The sequence below is a fragment of the Pyrus communis genome, chromosome 14, assembly GCF_041283825.1.
Source record: "Pyrus communis isolate YQ-2024b chromosome 14, ASM4128382v1, whole genome shotgun sequence".
Classification (NCBI taxonomy): Eukaryota; Viridiplantae; Streptophyta; class Magnoliopsida; order Rosales; family Rosaceae; genus Pyrus; species Pyrus communis.
In genome coordinates, this window is record NC_142578.1 from 6,416,815 (window position 1) to 6,429,458 (window position 12,644).

Here is a 12,644-nt window from a genome sequence, read left to right on the forward strand (position 1 = left end):
AAACACTTCCAAACAAACCCAAAATTCCATCATAACACCAGTTAACAACCTAACTCTCTCACCTTCACATCCTCGCAAAAAAAAGCCTCCGATTAAGTGAACACTTAGCGTTCCAATCTATTATATATAAAGAGAATGGAAAAGGTGAATAGTGATTTGGTGTAACCATGCTTCAACAAAAATATTTGGACAAAAATGCCCTCAAAACAAAAAGCTTCAAAGGCATTCCAAAATAAATACATCAAATAAGGTAGGGGCATTTTCATCATTTTAACAATATTTCTTTAATAATTTATTTTTTGGTGCTCTTTTTTAATTAGTACCTTACAATAAGCTAGCAATAATGTGATTCAATTTCTTTATTTTTAAACACATTCAAAACATATTAAGAGGCGTGTAATGCTGGTTATAACAAATGTTTTTCGCACACGGATAACAATGTGGTAAGTTATCAAATGATTTTTTTTATTTTTTTATTTTTAACAAACGATATTATCTACACTAAGGGGGAGAGAAGTGGGCTTAGTCTCACAATGTGCTAGTAATAATGTGATTCAATCAATTATTTATTAAATATTATTTTCTCTATTTTTAAACACGTTTAAAGCATCTTACGAGGTGTGTAATGCCAGTTATAAAAATGGTCTTTTACATACAGATAATAATGTGATTAAATTAATTGTCAAATGATTTATTTTTTTTAAATAAATGATATTATCTACACTAAGGGGGACGGGGTGGGCTTAGTCTCACAATAGGCTAGCAATAATATGATTCAATCAATTGTTTATTAAATATTATTTTCTCTATTCTTAATATAAATTCTATAGAGACCGATTTTATTATGTGAATTCAGCTGTTTTAATTTGTTTATAAGGGGTTTCTTCTAGGATGATCTAAGATTATTCATTTACTTCAAATATTTGACTTTCCTTTAGTCAATTTATGCATATAAATACATTTAAAACATATAAGTCGCGAGTAACACGCCATAATTCAAAAAATGTCTTCTACACGTGCATGAGCGCGTGCATGAAGGCTAGTATTACATAATATAGGTTCGTCGGCATAAAGAAAAGTTTATTGGTTATAGATTTTGAAAATTGTCCATTATGTTCGTCGGCACTCTCCTAACACTATTAAATTAAGAGGTGTGCTATCTACACACTCCATTTTACTTCTTACACACCTCTTGATAGTTTCTGTCTGTTGATCTTTTTCAATTCATCCGATCCGACGACCGAAAATTAAAAAAATATGTGAGAAGTAAAATGAGATGTGTGAATATCACACCCCTAAATTAAAAAGGGTCCATGAGATGATTGCTCCGATACTGTAAGCATTGATAAAACAAAACACAGAAAGATCCCACTACAAAAATATCCTACTCTTGATCCTATCCAAGTCGAAAATGGTCCCATTTTTATTTTTGTATTTTTATTGAGAATGATAGAAATTTCTATTTTTTTTAAATAGTTATTGCATGCTATCTATCTTATATAGTTTTCTTTCTTTTTTTTAATAGGCCATCTTATATAATTATAGAATGCATTTCTAATTTAAACTTTTGAATATTGTATAAAATTGTCTAAATGCATAAGAGTGCATATGTCGTTATGCACTGGATATTTTGGAAGAAGAGAACTATATAGATGTCAAATTAGGCGTAAGTTTAACAACTGAAATCACTAGAAGAGACTGCATCCACCTCAAATCACTACAAGAGTTCTGACCACTCGATGCAAGGGCATCCACTACAAAATTCACCTCTATAAAAAAATGAGAGAAGCAGATTGATTGAAACTTGCAGGCCAACCTCTGAATATTGAACAAGATCGAGCGTGTCCTCCAAGGAGCAAAAATTAATGTCTCCATTGATCGAATCAATAAGCGTCTTTGAATCTTCCTCCACTTTCAGGAAATTTAGACCTTTCTGAAAGGCTGCTCCAAGACCTTCTTTCCTTCAGCAACCAGAACATTCGCAACACCAATCTTCCTGGCGCTAGCCAGAATCGGAGATCCAGTCTGAAGCCAAAGTACGAACCCACAAGCAGCTTGCGATAGTTATTGCCAATCACCAGATTACAAACCCATCCAAGATTACAGACCCATCAGTATCAACTTGAAAGCAGGATAATCCGGAGGTTTCCAACCGATGGCAGGAGGAACAGATTTAACTCCTTTAGAAGAATTACAATCGCGATAGTTATTGACAATCACCAGAGCTTTATGAAAAACCCTAGAAACAATCGAAAGTTGTTTATTAAACGGCCAATCGTTCCGATCTTTCCACAACTACCAAAAAATCATAAGAGCAAGGGAAAGAGTAGACAAGCCAACATCCAAGTTAGAATTGGCATCAAGATTATCAAGCCAATGAATCAGATCACCCTGCCCAACAGGATTAACTGAAGAGGGGCAATGGTTCAAATCTGCATTGCAACAGGGTATCTTAAAAATAAGTGATTAACGCACTCATCTTCCAGGTTACATATATGGCAGCAAGAGCTCTCCCAAGGACGAACTTGTGAATCCTCTCTTTCGTATTGAGTCTCTTTCGAATAAGAAGCCAAGCAAATAACTTACTTTCAGAGGAATGCATGACGTCCACACTTTATTCATGTGAGTAGTGTTAAAAAACATAGTAGTAATCCGCACAATCGATATATCTGCTGATTTGATGGTGAATTTATCTTTAGTTTTAGGAACCCCAAACAAAGCTCCAGAGGAACGGATATGGCTTTAATAATATCAACAATATCATGAGGCACCAAGCCATTAATAAAGCTTATCATAACAAGTTAACACAATTGTAAAACTAAAGAAAAAAAGATTTAAGTAAAACTCGTTATGTGATCATTACACGTAAAGATTTTCCGCCCTGTATTATTGAATTTTTTTTATACATGATTGTAACTATTGTTTATAATTTTGCTCTTACGTAATGCAAGGAACAATGTCATATATATTGTCATACTTGTCGTCAACGGAAGAATATGGTTGAATTGAATACACCAAAAGCTTGTTACCGAAAAAAAAAAAAAAAGAATACACCAAAAGCTGGGAAGGTAGCGTACACGCAAACGTGGCAACAAGCACTACCAGTTATGCTCCTAATGACAGCAATAGAACCAATATGTGCAAAACATACAAAAACATACCTAAAAACAAAGTCTAGTGCTACCTCTATTATACAACTTTAATTGGTTTCTATGTATTCTTTAGGTTAAACTCAATGTATTTTTCGAAAGAACGAGAAAGATTGCTAAGGAGATTCGATTTCTCCTGATCTTTAAATATACATGTTAAATTGTAACTTAGGTTAATCATACATGTTAAACTATTACGGGCGTATTTTTGGTGGAAAAAGAGCATTGGTCTCTGGACCCTTGCATTTCAGCGGATGTTGATACATCCATTATTGTATCATTTGTGTTGAGACCTAGAATTTGAAGAAATTTTTTATTGTGACCGGAATACGAGTGGTACACCATATGTTTTTATAGAAGTGGTGAGAAATTTTATTTTTTAAGTTATTAACTTTTTAATACACATATTCCACCATTTGTATATATAGTAACATGTGGTGTACCGTTTGGACTTACATGGCTTAGAGTGAGAGACTAGCGAATTTAGTCTATGGGGATTTACTTGGGTAAGCGATTAGCTTCATTTGTCCGATTAGGCTAACGTGGCATTGTTTTTGGCGATGTTATTCGTTGTTAACTTAGTGATTGTATTAAATGCATATCAGTATAGTTAGTTCATAAATTCATTATACAACACTATTTCACAAACACTAAACTTGTTTTTTGGAAAATATTTATTTGCGTCCTTAATTAAATAAATTTATTTCCATGAAAATTGAGTGTTAAATTGAATTTTTGTTCTAGTACTTTTTCTTATGTACGTGCATAATTTTGAATATATACATGGTTATATTATAGTCCTATGTACACTGGTATATTATCACTATACCTATGCATATAAATTAATCTACCTGTAAAATTGTGTACCTGTTCAAAATAATGTACCAGGACAAAAACCAAAATCCAATCCGAGGCTTGCTGGTTTCAACAATGGGTAATGCTATAGAGATTAAATTTGTAAATAAAATCTTGTAAACCACATGACATGAAAGTTGATTGGATTATTACTTCAGCGTTGATTAACGTGCTTATTTTTATTGGTGATACATCATTTAGTTTGCATATTTAATCTACAAATTTAGTCTATCTAGCATTACCCTTCAACAATTAATGAATAAAGCAATCTTGTCCGATGATGAAAATCTAGGATTTCAATTAATGCGCGCATAAACCAAAATCCCTTCTTTCTCTTCAGCTTAAATTAAGACCAAATTTTATTTCATAAACGGCCAAGAAACATACATAATTACTGTGAAGACCGTTATTCCCTAGAAAGAACAAGAGGAGGCTAGTCTATACATGAACCAGCCTCATATGCTTACACAAAGATAAAGGAAAATTAAACATCATGGAAAACTAAAGACGCACCAAAAGGACATATGTACACGATGATACATATGCATCATGACGTCCAAAACATTTATATAGAGCGATCGAGCTCGATTGATTCAGGTACAAGCAGGCAAACGGCAGATGATAAATATTCAAACTTCACATGTAACTAGTTGGCCTGGCATGGATGGTTCGATGATCTTCTCGTTACGGCATGTTTGTGCATGCACATGCTGGTCAGTGTTAAGCTCAGAGTTTTGATGAGCATCAGTACCATTGGCATCCGAGGTTACAGGTGCTTGGACTTGTACCTCCACCTCAGGAATAGTAGTTAAAATTGTGATTTGCTTTACAACATCGGCCTTGTGTTCTGGTAGCTTTTCCTCCACAATGGTTTTGGTGTTCCTGTACTTTGTATAGAGGGCCATCTGAACCACCCCAAAGGAGAAACCAATTATGTTTGGGGTCTGCAAATGAAAGGATCATGTGATTTATTAATTAAAGTCAACGGATATATTCTTATACAAACAATATTCTACGTTAAATTCATATGAGGAAAATTCAAAAACTTGAGTGCAGATGGGATGCGAATATATCAAAAAAAATTGCGATAAAGTAACCTTATTAAATTTTGTGAACAATATATTGTAGCTTCTTAAATAGTTCTTGTTGCTTTCATATATGTCACTAAATTAAACTTGGCGTAAGAGAGTGATCCATTAAGGGATAGTGTTTGCATAACAAATGACTGATTTTTTTCCATTTCCTTATAATCAGCATATGCTTTTTATTAATTAAATTATTCTATTATCTAATACACTTTTAACCTTTATAAGGTTATCACGGCCTTTTTTTCGTTTGCCACGATATAAACGAGTTAAAGCTTGATGTAATCAAGCTAGCATTATACATGCGTGGTGGCACACATTGACATATAATCACCAGATTTTTCTATTTTAAAAATAATCAAAAGAAAGTTATTCCACAATTAAGGACATGTTAACCGACACACCTAGCGTACTAATTAAACAGGACTAGCCGTAAAAATAATAAATATTAGTTTTATTATACACAAATAAAATGACTTACTGCAACATAGAGATCCTTGAGGAGTAAGCCATAACAGAGCCACATAACGGCACTTAGGGTGAGGAAGAAGGATAAATTAAACGGCATGAACTCCACGCTCTTGGTGCGGATAACCATTCTCTGTAACACACAAATCAAATCATGCATATATTAATATCTTAATGCATATAGATTGAGATTATGTTAAACCTTTAAGGATTTGATTACGGTACTTGATTAATCAATTACCATGACGCTTAAAGGTGCTGCAAAGACACCGACAGAGAAAGTCACACAAACCCATCCGAGAACTTCGACGCGGGTCGGCCCTTGTGACAAGAAGCGAGACAGAAGAAGAATCAAGCAAAATCCCCCGAAGTTCACCAGTAAAAGCAGCCTGAGAGTAGACACCTGCACCCAAATTTAATTTATTAATTCTAATTAAGTCCTTTATATAAGTCATATTCTACATGGAATTCAGCTAAACTAATCGAACTGCGAAGGTGGCACTACTCACCCTCGCTTGCTTAGTTGCATATGTAAGGTAAATTGCAATATAAATGGTCTCTATGACACAACCGAATGAGTTGATGGTGATGAGAAGGATCTCATGAGACTTGAGCTACAATCATTTGGATCAACCCAAATGGCCGTTTGAAGGATCACATGATTGGGGGTTAACTCAGCAACCCACACCTTGAACTACAAAAATCGATCACGCTCACCCACAGCTGCAAGTCGCAGCAACCTCAGAGCTCAACAAAAAAAAAAAAAAAAAAAAAAGGAGTCATGTCCTATGCAACCATGGATTCAAAATCTTTGCCGTATGATCCCTCCTGCCACCAGAGCTTCAAATCAACGCTTGCCACAAGTCTCATGTGATCCTTCTCCTCACCATTAACTCATTCGGTTGTGTCATAGAGACCATTTATATTGCAATTTACCTTACATATGCAACTAAGCAAGCAAGGGTGAGTAGTGCCACCTTCGCAGTTCGATTAGTTTAGCTGAATTCCATGTAGAATATGACTTATATAAAGGACTTAATTAGAATTAATATAGTATATCCATATCATTGCACTGAATAGTGCAAACACATATGGAACCGATTGAAATCCCTCCGTCGATTTCTTTTTATACACCCTCCAAAATGTCGGCCTGCATCACCCAAAACATTAGTCGAAGTTAAATAACCACTTAAATCTCGTTAATTGCCTCATTATCCCTGAAATAAATAACAAAGAAAAGAAACTTACAGCGGAGCTAGAAAAACGATGAATGAGACAATGTTGCCTGTTTAAATTGAACATCGTAAGAAGAAGAAAAGTTAATTTCTATTGAAGAAAAGTAGAATAAGGAAAACTAAAGAGAAACGATTTTGCACAATTCAGTTTATTTCCTCCCCTTATTCAATCCAAAGATCACAAATAAGTAGGGGTGTGCATGGGAAGAAAAGGGGTGAGCGGAATGCTAATATATTGTTATACCTAGAATGCCAAAGGCAAAGGCCAATGGATGGTGAGAAGTTGATGCAGTCATGGTAGCTAGAGTTCTCTCTTTGGAGATGTGTAGCAACTGAAACTGAAACTGAAGGAACAGGGTTTTGCTATGAAGCTATATAGCTTAGCCCTGTATCCTCTTATATCTTTCTGATATTCCGTCTTTGCCACGAGATCCTGAATACAAAGGGTCCTTGGTATTTATAGAGAGAAGTTGAGGCTATGTTGTTGCATGAAGGCTGAATTGTGATGATTACTTTATTAGCTTTTAGCAGTAGGTGTCTCTAGTACAGAAAAGCCAAGCACCCATGACATTAGTGTAAACACAAAAAGTTCCTGAAACAAGAAACAAGAATACGTGTACAAAATATATTTTTGTGTTAATGATTTTGGGGTTACAATCTCTTTGTAATTTGATCCTCTGATTCTATCTTCGTAGGGTGTAGGTTTGTGGATGAGCTGTTGATCCAAAGGGCCGTCGGGGCTTGGTCTAAGGATGAACAGTTGATGAACGGATCTTCAAGGGGCGTTGGGCTTGATCTTGAAGAATGGGTGTATGAGTTTGTTGAGGTTGTTGATCCAAAGGGCCGTTGGGGCTTGATCTTAGGATGAACGATGAACACTTTCTTCAAGGGCCGTCGGGGCTTGATCTTGAATAATGGTTGTGTGTATTTCTTCAAGGGCTTTTGGGCTTGATCTTGAATGAACGGATCATGAACGATGAACACTTTCTTCAAGGGCCGTCGGGGCTTGATCTTGAATAATGGTTGTGTGTATTTGTTCAAGGGCTTTTGGGCTTGATCTTGAATGAACGGATGATGAACGGATCTTCAAGGCTTTTGGGCTTAATCTTGAAGAACGATTGGATGTGTGAATTTGTTGAGGTTGTTGATCCAAAGGGCCGTTGGGGCTTGATCTTAGGATGAACGGATGATGAATGATGAACACTTTCTTCAAGAGGCCGTCGAGGCTTGATCTTGAGTCGGTGGAAGTTCTTCAAGGGCCGTTGGGGCTTGACCTTGAAGGAGGATTTGACGAAGAACGAAGAGTTTTTTATTATTTTAGTTTTTGCTTTCGGTGGCGCTGATCCACCAAAGATGTTTTTTTTTTTTTTTTTTTTTTTAATATTTTTTTTTTCTTTACTTTCATCATTACTTCCCAACATCATCATTTCCTTTTACTTTATTTTATTATTTTTATTATTTTATTTTTTTGCTTTCGGTGGCACTGATCCACCAAAGATTTTTTTTTTTATTTTTTTTTTATTCTTTACTTTCATCATTACTTCCCAACATCATCATTGCTTCCTCTTTTCCTTTTTCTTTTGACTTGCTAATAGTAGCATGCATCTTTTTTTTTTCTTTTTTTTTAATATTTTTTTTTATTCTTTACTTTCATCATTACTTCGCAACATCATCATTTCCTTTTACTTTATTTTATTATTTTTATTATTTTATTTTTTTGCTTTCGGTGGCACTGATCGACCAAAGATGTTTTTTTTTTTTTTTTTAATTTTTAATTTTTAATTTTATTCTTTACTTTCATCATTACTTCCCAACATCATCATTGCTTCCTCTTTTCCTTTTTCTTTTGACTTGCTAATAGTAGCATGCATCATTTTTTTATTTTTTTTTTTTTTTATTTTTTATATATATATATGGTGCTCTGCAAGGCTAGGTTTGTGGGTGAAAACCCAGGCCAAGTTCGAGAGAAGACGGAGGAGGAAGGGGTGTCCGTGCTGCTGAAGCTGATCGGTAGAAGGAGAGGGCTCGCAGAGGAGGACGAAGATGGACAGAAAGCTGGAGTCGAGCTTGGAGGTAGTGCAAAGCGTCGGGCTTCACGATCGGCTAGTCGTTTGACAGCGGTCGTTGAAGTTCTTCTCCAATTCAAATGCAGCAGTAGAGGCAAGAAGATGGATGAGGTCTTTGGGTGTGAGTTGACAAACTTTGGTTTTGTTGATCACATTCAAAGGCAGCAGCCATGGCGTACATACTCTGAAGCAAGTTGTTGTCTTGTTGGTCAAAGACCAAGATTTTGACAGAGAATTGAAGAGGCCGCCTGTGAAGTTGTTCGAAAACAGCATCGGCTTAAAGAGCCAGCCAAAACTCTCGAAGTCAACTTCAACTTGCATTTGATGATGATTGTGAACTTCCATGCAACTGTTGCCGCTGTGCTGGTGGGCAGAAGGGGATGAGCAGCTTGGAGTCGCAGGGAGACAGCTACAGTGCCGCCTCGTTGAAAGGAGTCCTTGGAGGCGAAAGCAACTCGAAGGTGAACCCGTCAGACTTCTTCACCGTCGTGTCCGTGCACGACAAGTAGACGTTGTTGTTGTTGCAACCGTTGATTAAACGCACCGCCGTCGTCACCGTCATGATTGTGATCATCAAGGTCGTCGTCCATGGGGAAACACCGCCATGTTTGATTCGGCGATTGAGAACCGACATGCTGGAGCCGGAGCTGCAGTGGTAATGGGCATGTGGGGACTGAAGATATTGAAGGTTTTGAGCTTCTTGATTTGCATGGGTTGCTGCAGGAATTCGGTCTCGATCTGCAGGTGGGGATCTGTAGCTATCGCTGCTGCGGAGAGGTGGGGTGTCGCAGGTCAGGACACGAGTTGCAAGCCGGTCGTGAAGAGGACCAACGTTCATCAAAATTCAGGCCTTGCTGAAGCCCAGGACTTCGTGGTGGCTGCTGTTGCAGATCTGCAAATATCGAAGAAGACGACATTTTTGGAGGGGAAGAGCGAAGAGAGGGACATCGTGAGTGGCTAGTTTCGTGGTTGAGTGGCAAGCGTTGATTTGAAGCTCTGGTGGCAGGAGGGATCATACGGCAAAGATTTTGAATCCATGGTTGCATAGGACATGACTCCTTTTTTTTTTTTTTTTTTTTTTTTTGAGCTCTGAGGTTGCTGCGACTTGCAGCTGTGGGTGAGCGTGATCGATTTTTGTAGTTCAAGGTGTGGGTTGCTGAGTTAACCCCCAATCAGGTGGCCGGAGAAGAAGAGGACTTCGCCAGAGTTGTGAAGGTGAGGGTGGTGTCTTCAGAGAAGTGGTTGACGGCGGCGGTAAAGTCACCGGAGGAGAAAGCGGCGTTGCCTTTGGCTTTGGCTTCGTCGGCCATGGCTGTTTGGCGATTGAAGAAACCTATTCTACAGAAAGTAGAGGGATTGCGGGTTGAGGGCATGGCTTGGGCCTAGATTTGGGCTGCTCCTTTTTGTGGACTTCAACTTCTGTTTCTTTGAGTTGGCATGGGTCTTAAGTGTAGGCAAACCCACTTTAACATGTATAATTTTTTTTTTTTGGATAGAGAATATATATCTTTTTTTTCTAATACATAGTAACATATGTATTTTTTTTTTCTTTTCTTTTCTTTTGTAATAAAATTGACTTTCTTTAATGAAATATTTATTTATTTATTTTGATGTGACTGTACTTGAAGTTTTGAAGTTTCAAGTTGCCTACGTACTCTTCCAAAAAAGAGATCAAGTCATAACGTAGTTCGAATGAGTGATGGTTTTGATGATGATTTTGCCGTACACAGTTTATGCTCTTGCGGGCCAGGAGCGTTTGGTGCCGTTTGCAGTTTCAGCTCATGCAGACAAGGAGCTTTTGGTGTCGTTTGCAGTTTCAACTCGTGCAGACAAGGAGCTTTTTGAATTTTGTCAAACGATCTTAGAGAGGCATTCCTTGCAATCTTCATAGCAAGGAGTCTTGACTGAGTGATTGAAGAAGTCTTTGGGGAAGAAATCACGCATCGTGATGGCAACGGACGATCTTTGTGTCATAACTTCATCATCCTCAACACTTTCATGTAGCTTTGAAGGTTTTGGTAGTTGCTTTGCCCCCTTTCCGATTGGTGAACTTGTGGAGGAGACCTATGTTTCTTGTGCATTTTCTTTGGAGTGACATAAGTCCATCCTTCAACTTCACTTGACTTGACTGACATGGTTTTGGAGCATGCCCCCAGCGGTTGAGGTGAAGATTTTGAGTTCAAAGAGCCAGAAGTGACGGTGGTATAGTTTGACTTCACCACATCATTAAGATCTAGCTCGATGATCCCTTTCTGAGCCAACTTCATGATGAGATCTTTTAGCACAAAGCACTTTTCCGTCGAATGACTAATGAAGCGGTGGAATTTACAGTACCTTGGACTGTCAGTACGGTTCATATCTTCTGGCCGTTTGCACTCAGGTAGGTCGATCACCTTTTTGTCAAGCAAGTCTTTCAACATGGCAACCACGTCAGAGTCGGGGAATGGATAAGTCTTCTCCTCAAGCTCCTTCAAAGTGCGTCTACGTATCTCTTGATCACGAAAAGCTTCGGTTTGAATCGCCTTGCTTCATGTATGGATTTTGACTGGAGTTGTGTTGACCGTCATTGCTTTCTTGGTGGGTTTCCACGTAGCCTTATCCACCTTTGGCCCCAAAACTTTGTCATTCTTGTAGTCGGCGATCTGTTCTTTCTTCCCATGATGGGTGATGCTTAACTCCATATCATGGGCGCGGGTGGCTAACTCCTCAAATGTTCGTGGTTTGATGCCTTGAAGGATGTAGTGTAGTCCCCACTGCATGCCTTGAACGCACATCTCAATGGCAGAGGTTTCAGAAAGCCGATCTTTGCAATCCAAACTTAAGGAACGCCATTTATTTATGTAGTCGACGACAAGTTCATCTCTCCATTGTTTCGTACTGGTCAGCTCTAGCATGCTTACAGTACGACGAGTGCTGTAGAAACGGTTGAGGAATTCCCTTTCTAGCTGGTCCCAACTGTTGATAGACTCAGGTTCGAGGTCAGTGTACCAGTCAAAAGCGTTACTTTTCAGCGAACGCACGAACTGTTTGACGAGGTAGTCTCCCTCTGTCCCAGCATTGTTGCAAGTTTCAACGAAATGGGCGACATGTTGCTTCGGGTTGCCTTTTCCATCGAACTGCATGAATTTTGGGGGCTGATAACCCCTTGGCATCTTCAAAGCATCAATCTTCTTGGAGTAAAGCTTTGAGTACAGTACGGAGTCATGCGAGCTTCCTTCGTACTGTGTCTTGATAGTGTTTGCGATCATCTCCTGTAGCTGCTGGATAGAGAGAGATCCCATGAATGCCGTTGCTTGGTCTAGCTTCGGCTTCTCTTCAACTTTCTCCGCTGGTGGCTCCTCTTCTTCGTCGACTTCTTTCTTTAAAAGGCCAACATTTGGGTCGATTTTCACGTCGGGCAGCGCATCTAGTTGGTTGACAAGTGCGGCAATCTGCAAGTCCTTCTCTTCCACAGTCCATGTGAGCTTTGCGATTGCTTCATTCATCTGAGCTAGCTGCTCCTCGATTGAAGTTGCTCCAGTGGTCATGACTTGCATGGTTGTACTGCCGCTCGGATCAGCGTCGGAGAGTAGGGACTCTGAGTATTTCCTCGGGCTTTCGTCTTCTTTACCTTCTTGAACCGTGATGTAGAAAACATCTTGGATCTCCTCTTCAGTGCCGTTCTCTTGGGTTTGTTGGCATGAAGATTTGCCAGTGTGGACGATGATGCGCCTCCTTACCTTCAGTGGTCCTTTTGTGTCGACCTCTAGGATTGCTTGGCGCTTCATCCTTGAAGGAATCAAGCTT

The 12,644-nt window shown here is 38.5% G+C and overlaps 1 pseudogene across 1 annotated transcript; it reads right to left on the reverse strand.

Annotated features, from left to right (window-relative positions):
• Positions 1 to 4,345: 4,345 nt before the first annotated feature.
• On the reverse strand, positions 4,346 to 7,236 carry LOC137713854 (bidirectional sugar transporter N3-like; annotated as a pseudogene). The gene is made up of 7 exons (XR_015956019.1): positions 7,037 to 7,236; positions 6,806 to 6,842; positions 6,593 to 6,707; positions 6,067 to 6,171; positions 5,799 to 5,960; positions 5,571 to 5,690; positions 4,346 to 4,948 (listed from the first exon to the last, which is right to left on the reverse strand). The product of XR_015956019.1 is annotated as a bidirectional sugar transporter N3-like (transcript).
• Positions 7,237 to 12,644: the final 5,408 nt, after the last annotated feature.